Source organism: Priapulus caudatus, unplaced genomic scaffold, assembly GCF_000485595.1.
Source record: "Priapulus caudatus unplaced genomic scaffold, Priapulus_caudatus-5.0.1 Scaffold456, whole genome shotgun sequence".
Taxonomy (NCBI): Eukaryota; Metazoa; Priapulida; class Priapulimorpha; order Priapulimorphida; family Priapulidae; genus Priapulus; species Priapulus caudatus.
In genome coordinates this window covers 149,501-157,921 of record NW_014577517.1, presented here as the reverse complement: position 1 = coordinate 157,921, position 8,421 = coordinate 149,501, and the positions used below count along the sequence as shown (strand labels likewise).

Sequence of the window (8,421 nt, the reverse complement as noted above, 5' to 3'; positions counted from 1 at the left end):
ACCGCAGTAGACGTTAGATGAGCGCTGCCGCTCCGCGGCACTTGTTGTGGTGAGCTACAGCTAAGTGTCATTGACACTTTCATTGCAAGCAAAATTAAGTTGGTATGTGTTATTTACCTACAGTTAGAAGTAATGCGTAGAGATATACTCCCTTGCTCTCGCTATATATAGCCTAACAAAATCATCTTGAGGGACACCGCCTCACGCTCTACCACAAGAGGGCGCTTCTTAGCAATAATTGCCGACAGGCACTATCCTTACGATTTTCCCCTGAGGACGCATCACGAAATATACCCTACCTAATGCATTACACCTCGATGGGGCGCCACGTAATGTACGTAATTTGCCTCGAGTGGGTGCCACCTAATATGTTGCACCTAGAGGGTGCACCACCTAATGCATTTTGCCTCTAGTGGGCGCCACCCATCTAACACGCTACGCTCGCTGCGACAGGTGCCATCGGCAGCTCGATCATGTCTCCGATGGACCTCGTGAAGGTTCGCATGCAGGCGTGTCGTCAGAAGCCGGGCGAGGTGCGCCGCTACCACGGGCTCTCGCAGGCCATCGCTGACATCGTGCGCCGCGAGGGCGTGAAGGGCCTGTACAAGGGCGTTGGGCCGACAGTGAAGCGGGCCGCGATACTCACCGCGACTCAGGTAACGCACGCACGTGGGAGAGATCGGGCCGCGATACTCACCGCGACGCAGGTAACGCATGTGTGGGGGAGAGCGGTCCGCGATACTCACCGCGACGCAGGTAACGCGCGCGTGGGAGAGCGGGCCGCGATACTCACCACGACGCAGGTAACGCGCGCGTGGGAGAGCGGGCCGCGATACTCACCGCGACGCAGGTAACGCGCGCGTGGGAGAGCGGGCCGCGATACTCACCGCGACGCAGGTAACGCGCGCGTGGGAGAGCGGGCCGCGATACTCACCGCGACGCAGGTAACGCGCGCGTGGGAGAGCGGGCCGCGATACTCACCGCGACGCAGGTAACGCGCGCGTGGGAGAGCGGGCCGCGATACTCACCGCGACGCAGGTAACGCGCGCGTGGGAGAGCTACCCTTCACCTTTCACCTGCTGCACGCCTCACCTTTCACCTGGCTGCACCATCCTTTTCACCTGCTGCCCACCTCACTTTTATCTGCTTGCCACCCTCACCTATTCACCTTGCTGACCATCACCTTTTCACTCCTTGAGCACCTTCCACTTTCACCGTTGCTGCACGCTCACCTTTCACCTGCTGCCGCTCCACCTTTTCACCTGCTGCCACCTACCTTTCACCTGCTCTGCACGCTCACCTTTCACTGCTGCAACGCTCACCTTTTCATCTGCCTGCCCACCGCTCACCTTTCACCTTGCTTGCGCCCTACCATTTCATCTGACTTGCACTGCTCGACCTTTCACCTTGCCCTGCCACGCTCACCTGATTCACTGCCTGCACTGCCTCACCTTTCACCTTGCCTGCACGCTCACCTTTCAACCTGCTGCACCTCACATTTACAGCTGCCATGCCGCACGCTCACCTTTCATCTGCCTGCACGCTACTTTAGACCTGTGCACCATCCACCTCTTCCACTGGCTGCCACCCTCACCTTTCATTCTGCTGACGCCTCACCTTTCACCTGCTGCAGCGCTCACCTTCTCACCTGCTGCCACCCTCACCCTTTCGGCTGCATGCACGCTCACTTTCACCTGCTGCCACCTTCACCTTTCACTGCTGCAACTCTCACCTTTTCACCTGCTCACGCTCACCTTTCACCTGATGCACGCCGCACTTTCACCTGCTGCGACGCTCACGTTTCATCCTGCGCTGCACCCTTTCCACCTTTCACCTGCTGCACCCTCAGCCTTTCACCTGCTGGCACGCTCACCTTTCACCTGCTTCTCCCTGCACGCTCACCTATTCTCTCGCTGCACGCCTTCACCTTTTCACCTGCTGCGCCCTTACCTTTCATCTGCTTTTGCACGCTACCTTTCACCTGCTGCACGCTCACCTTTCACCTGCTTGCACGCTCATACTTTCACCTGCTTGCACGCTCACTTTTCACCTTGCTTGCACCTCAGCCTGTTCAAGCTGATGCACGCTCCCTTTCATCTTGCTGCCCACGCTCACCTTTAACCTGCTGCACCATCACCTTTTCACTGCTTGCCCACCCTTACCCTTTTCATGCTGCCTTGGCCACGCTCAAGCCGTCTTCACCTGCTGCCCTCACGCTCACCTTCACCTGCTGCACCCTCACCTTTCAGCTGATGCACGCCTACCTGTTCACCTGACCTGCACGCTCACTTTCAACCTGCTGCACCCTCACCTTTCACCTGCTGCTCCGTCACCTTTCACCTGATTTCACGTCCCACCTTTCACCTGCCTGCACGCTCACTTCACCTGCTGCCACCCTCCCTTTCACCTGATGCACCTGCGACCTTTCATCCTGCTGCCACCCACCTTCACCTGCCCTGGCACGCTCACTCTTTCTATCCTGCCTGCGACCGTCAACCTGTTCACCTGCTGCACCACTCACCTTTCACCTGATGCACGCTCACCTTTCACCTGCTGCCTACGCTCACCTTTCACCTGCCGTGGCCCACCTCACCTTTTCAGCCTGCTGCACGACCTCACCTTTCACGCTGTTGCCACCATCACCTTTCACCTGCTGCACCCTCACCTTTCACCTGCTGCACGCTCACCATTATCACCTGCTGCTACGCTCACCTTTTCAACCTGCTGCACCCTCACCTTTCATCTGCTCTGCACGCCTTCACCTTTCACACTGCTGGCCACGCTTGCACCTTTCATCTGCTGCCACCCTCACCTTTCATCTGCATCTGCGGCTCACTTTCACCTGCTGCCACGCTCACCTTTCATCTGTGCACGCTACCTTTCACCTGCTGCGCCCTTTACCTTTCACTGCTGCACGCTCACCTTTTCACTTCTGCGGTGCTCATCTTTCACTTTTACTGGCACGCTTCACCTTTCATCTGCTGTCGACGCTCACCTTTCAGCCTGCTGCACCCTCACTTTCACCTGCGCAGCCCTCATCCTTTTCAACCTGCTTGCCACCCTCACCTTTCACCTGCTGCACCCTCCACCTCTTTCACCTGCTATGCCCCCCTCACTTCTTCACTGCCTGCACCATCTACCTTTTGCACCTGGCTGCACCCTGCACCTTTCAACCTTGCTGCGCCTCCTTACCTTTCATCTGCCTGCAACGCTCACCTTTCAGCTGCTCGCACTCCTTCACTTTATTCTGCTGCACGCCTTCACCTTTCACCTGCCTGCCGCCTGCACCTTTCACCTGCCTGCCATCCTCACCTTCTCACCTGCGCACCCTCACCTTTCACCTGCCTTCACCTTTCACCTTTCACCTTTCACCTTTCACCTTTCACCTTTCACCTTTCACCTTTCACCTGCTGCACCCTCACCTTTACCTGCTGCCGCCCTTACGCTTTCATCTGCTCACGCTCACTCTTTCATCTGCTTGCACCACTCACCTTTCATCTGTGCACGTCTCACCTTTTCACCTGCTGCACGTCACCTTTCATCTGGCTGCACGCCTAGCCTTTTCACTGGCTTGCGCCCTTACCTTTTCATCTGCCTGCACGCTTCACCTCTTCACCTGCTTGCACGCTTCCACCTTTTCACCTGATGGCACGCCTCACCTTTCAATCTGCTTGCACGCTCACTTTTCACCTGCTGCGCCCTTACCTTTCATCTGCTGCACGCTCACCTTTCACCTGCTGCGCCCTTACCTTTTATCTGCTGGCCACGCTCACCTTTCCCTGCTGCACCCTCACCCTTTCACCTAGCTGGCCCTCAACCTTCTTCACCTGCTGCACCCTTCACCTTTCACCTGCTGCCACGCTCACCTTTCACTGGGGGGGGGGCGGGCGGGCGGGCGGGGGGGGGCCCTTTCGGGGGGGGGGGCCCCCCCCCCCCCCCGAAAAAAAAACCCCCCCCCCCCCCCCCCCCCCCCCCCCCCCCCCCCCCCCCCCCCCCCCCCCCCCCCCCCCCCCCCCCCCCCCCCCCCCCCCCCCCCCCGGGGGGGGGGGGGGGCGGGGGGCGCGGCGGGGGCGGGGGCGGGGGGCGGGGGGGGGGGGAGAGAGAGGAGAGAGCGGGGGGCGGGGCGGATGCGGGGGGGCCCAGGTCTTTTTTTTTTTTCCCCCCCCCCCCCGCCCCCCCCCCCCCCCCCCCCCCCCCCCCCCCCCCCCCCCCCCCCCCCCCCCCCCCCCCTCCCCCCCCCCCCCCCCCCGGGAAAAAAATAACCCCCCCCCCCCCCCCCCCCCCCCCCCCCCCGGGTTTTTGCCCGCCTCGGCTCTTGGTCCGCCACGTTTTTTTTTTTTTTTTTTTTTTTTTTACCCTCCTCATCCTTTTCTTCTGTTCCTCGGTCACTGTCTCGAACTTCCCAAAAAAAACTTTTTTTCTTGTCTTTTCTCATCTTTGTTCGTCCTTCCCTGCTCTCTCCCGCCCTCCTCTCTCCCTTTGTTGTTCTGCTTCCGCTCTCGCTCTCTCAATCTGTTTCTGTTTCTTCTGCTCCCTCTTCTCGCTCTCTCGTTCTTTGTTTCGTCCGTCGCTTTTGTCTTCTCTCAATCTTTGCTCTCGTTTATTTTCTGCCTCGCTCTCGCTCTCCAATCTTTGTTCGTTCCGCTCTCTCTCGCTTCTGTGTTCTCTCTCAATTCTTGTTCCTGTCTCGCTCGCTCTCGCTCTCTCATCTCTTGTGTCTTGTCTCTCTTCGATCTCTCAATCTTTCTGCTGTTCGCACCGTCTCGACCTCCTTTCACCTTGCTTGCGCGCTCTTACTCCTCAAATCTTTCATCTGCTGCTTATCTTGCGCTCACCTTTTGGTGTGCCGTCCCGTCGCTCTGCCCTGCTTCCTCTCTCAATTCTCTATCTCTGTCGCTGCACGCTCAGCCTCTCGCTCTCGCATTCTTTCATCCAATTGTTGTCTTTGCGTTTCGCACTCGTGCCATCTCCTCTCGCTTGCATCTTTGGATGTCGGACGTCCGCTCTGCGCTCATCTCTTCAATTTTGTTGCGGTCGCTCGCTCTGGCTCTCTCAATCTTTGTTGCTGTCTTGTCCTCGTAGGCTCTCTCAAAATCTTTGTTCGCTCCTCTCGCTCTGGCGTCTTCTCAGACTAAGCCCTGTTCAGTCCTCATCGTTCCTGGAGTCGTTCTCTGCAATCTTTGTTGTCGCTCTCGCTCTGGCATCTCTCAATCTTTTTGTTTCGTCTCATCGCTCTGGGCTCTCTCAATCTTTGTTCGTTCTTCGCCTCTTCGCCTCTCACAATCTTTGTTTGTGCTCTCGTCGCCTCTCCGCCATCTCCTCTCTTCTCTTGTTGCGTCCGTCTACGCTCCTCACGCCTCTCTCGCAGATCTTTGTTTGTCTCTCGTCTCGCTCTCTCTCAATCTTTGTTCGTTCTCTCCATGCGCTCTTCGTGGCTGCTCTTCAATCTTTGTTTGTTCTGTGCGTCGTCTCGTTCCGCTATCGTCTCAATCTTTGTTCGGCGTTCTCGCTCATTCTGCCTCTCGTCACAGACATTTGTTCGGCTCTGCGACTGATAGCGCTCTCTACTGACGCTACTCTTGTGCGTGTCACGTCTACGCTTCTGGGCCTCGTCTCGCGAATACTTTTTGTTCTCGGTCGTGTCGCTGCTGTCTCTTCAATCTATATAGTCTTGCAGCTTCGGACTAGCATGTTGCGTGCTCTCTGCTTCAATATTTCAGCTTTTGAGCTCTGGTGCTCGCTCGTGTGCTCTGGCAATGTAATACGCAAATCTTTTGTGTTGGCCTCATCGCTCCTCGTCCTCGCGAAATCGCTCTCTCGTATATATGCTAGTGTTTTTGGCCTCGATCCGCGCATATCGCACGCGACTTCGCTCTTCAATCGCTTGTTTGTGTCTCTCGGCTCACGTGATTCGGCCTCATCCTTCGCGAATCGATAGTAAGTGATGTAGGAGTGCCTGTCGTTCTCGTCTCGCTCTCTCAATGCTTTGTTGGCTCTCCGCTCGTCGCTCTCTCTTCTCTCTCTTGACTTCGCACTCTGCCTTCTTTTTGCCGCGCTCCTCTTCTCTCTCTCTTCTCTCTCTCTCTCTGACTGCCATCTGCTTCTTTTGTGCGCTTGCGCTGGCACTTGCTTGTGTCGATATCTGCTTTCTCTCTCGCTCTCCCGCGCCGTCTCCTGTTGCCTGTTCTATTCGCTTTGGCTGAGTACGCTCTGCTTCGTCGCTCCTCTCCGCTCTCTCTTCTCCTATGCACTGCCACGTCCGTCTTGGTAATCCTCTTACCTGCGTCGCGTCTGCTTCGTGTGTGTTTCGCGCGCGCTCTCTCGTCTCCTCCTCCTCCGCCTCTCTCTCTCTCTGGGCCTCGCATTCTGCGCTTCTTTGCTGTGCGCGCTCTCTCTCGTCTCACTCTCTCTCGTGCTCTCTCTTACCTGTGCACCTGTTGGCTTGTCTGTTTGCGGCCGCTCCTCGCGGTCCTCAACGCGCCTCTGCGCTCTCTTTCTTACCTTGTCTGCTCCTGTGTCGTTGCGACGCACTCTGTTCATTTCTATTCCGTGCTGCCTGCGTCTCTCTCGCGCGCGTTGTGGTTTGGCTTCGACTTCCGGCTGCTAGTTGACCATGCTGCGGGGTTACCTGCGTGCGTTGCGTGAGTAGTCGCGGCCGGCTCTCCCACGCTCGGCGTCAAGCCTCTGAGCAGCTTCGCGTCTGGTGGTCCAGAAGTCTACGACAGGACACACCACGCAAGACGAGGATCACGCCGTCTGCTGCCTTCCTTTTACCTTCCCACTGATCACAATCTGCTGGTGGCTTGGCTCCGCCCTGCTACGCTGACCACTGTCAGGGTGGTGACGATTGGCCTCCTGGTCTGCACCATTGTGGTATTCGGGCCGTTCGCACAATAGTAAGGTATATTACGGGGTGTTTATTTGCTTGTGGGTCCTGGTATGGTCAACAGTGTGTAATAAAAAGCCCCCGGCGGCAATACCCCGGTGCGCTGAACATCGTTACGTTGTCGTTGTCTTATGCGTTACGTGTGGATTCCGTTAGTCCAATTTTTCTGTATGATGCTGTATGTTGTCTGGGTATATGGAGGGGGTCCTCTGCGTCGCTTTGACAACACCACGTGGATGAATGCTGGGATCGCGGCTGTAGGCATGACTAGCTCTGCCTTTGGGTACCCTGAGGGTGAAGTGGACATACGTGTACCCTCCTCATTGCTAGGCCTGCACGGATCAACTAACCACCGTTTCGAGTTTGCTACCCGAATGGGGGATGGTTGTCTGTGGGTCCTCTACCGTCGCTTTGGCAACACCACGTGGGATTGCGGCCGTGCAGCAGACTGAGCTTGCCATTGCTAGGCCATTGCACGATCAATACCACGTGTGAGTCTTAGCATACCCCATTTTGGATGGTGTTGGTGTTTGGTTGACAGTGGGTTAATGGTCAGAGTTAAGTACAGTGGTAGGGTTACGTATCGAATTAGGTTGATGGTTATCGTAAGGATCTGGTGATGGAGTTAGGGGTAGGGTTTCAGGTCTGGTGATGGGTTGGGGGTTAATTGGTCAGAGTGTTGAAGTACAGTGGTAGGGTTACGTAGTCGAATTTTTTTAGCGTTGATGGTTATCGTAAGATCTGGTGATGGAGTTAGGGGGTAGGTTTCAGGTTGGTTGGGGAGTTAGGGGTAGAGTTTCAGGTCTGGTGATGAATTAGGGCGTAGAGTTTCAGGTCTGGAGGCTGAGATTAGGGAGTAGAGTTTCAGGTTGGTGATCGGAGTTAGGGGTAGTGTGGGGAGGCTGGGATGGAGTTAGGGTCACTGCGTCGCGTGTGGTGGTCTTGGATGGAGTTAGGGCGGTAGACGTGTGGACGGTCTGGTGATTGGGTGTACGCGGTAGCGTAGTGAGTTTGGTCGATGGAGTTTCGGGGTAGCGTGCGTGGAGTCTGGGTGATGGAGTTAGAAGTTATGCGCGTGTGGAGGTCTGGTGATGGAGTTAGGTGGGTAGTACGTGTGGAGGTCTCCCGGTGATGGAGGGTTAGGGCCAATAGTCTGCTCGGTTATGCGTGTGGGGGTTCTGGGGATAGGGTTAGGGGGTAGCGTTGTTGGAGGTCGTGGGGTGATGGTTAGGTGGGAGAGAGAGCGGTGTAGTTGCGTTGAGGAAGCAAGAGCGCGCGTGGATAAGCGTGCGGAAGAGTGAGGAGGGTTCTTTAGGTGATGGGAATGAATGAAAGGTTGAAAAAAGGAAGAAAGGAAAAGAAGGAGATAAGGCGACTGTGAATGGAAATGATAAAGGTGGTAAAGAGAGGCAAAGCCAGGGGCGAGAGCGAAAGGACATGGGGACAAGGGAGGGGCGGATTAGAGTGAGGAGAAAAGCGTTAGAGATGCGGGGAGAGCTGGGAAGGAAGAGTGAAAGAGAAAGATTAAGAGGCGG

General features: G+C 56.5%; 1 protein-coding gene across 1 annotated transcript in view; it reads left to right on the top strand.

The window, feature by feature from the left end:
- LOC106810598 (mitochondrial substrate carrier family protein ucpB-like) overlaps positions 1-8,421 on the top strand; it is a 19,078-nt gene that overhangs the window by 10,015 nt on the left and 642 nt on the right. The gene's annotated exons all lie outside the window — the stretch shown is intronic.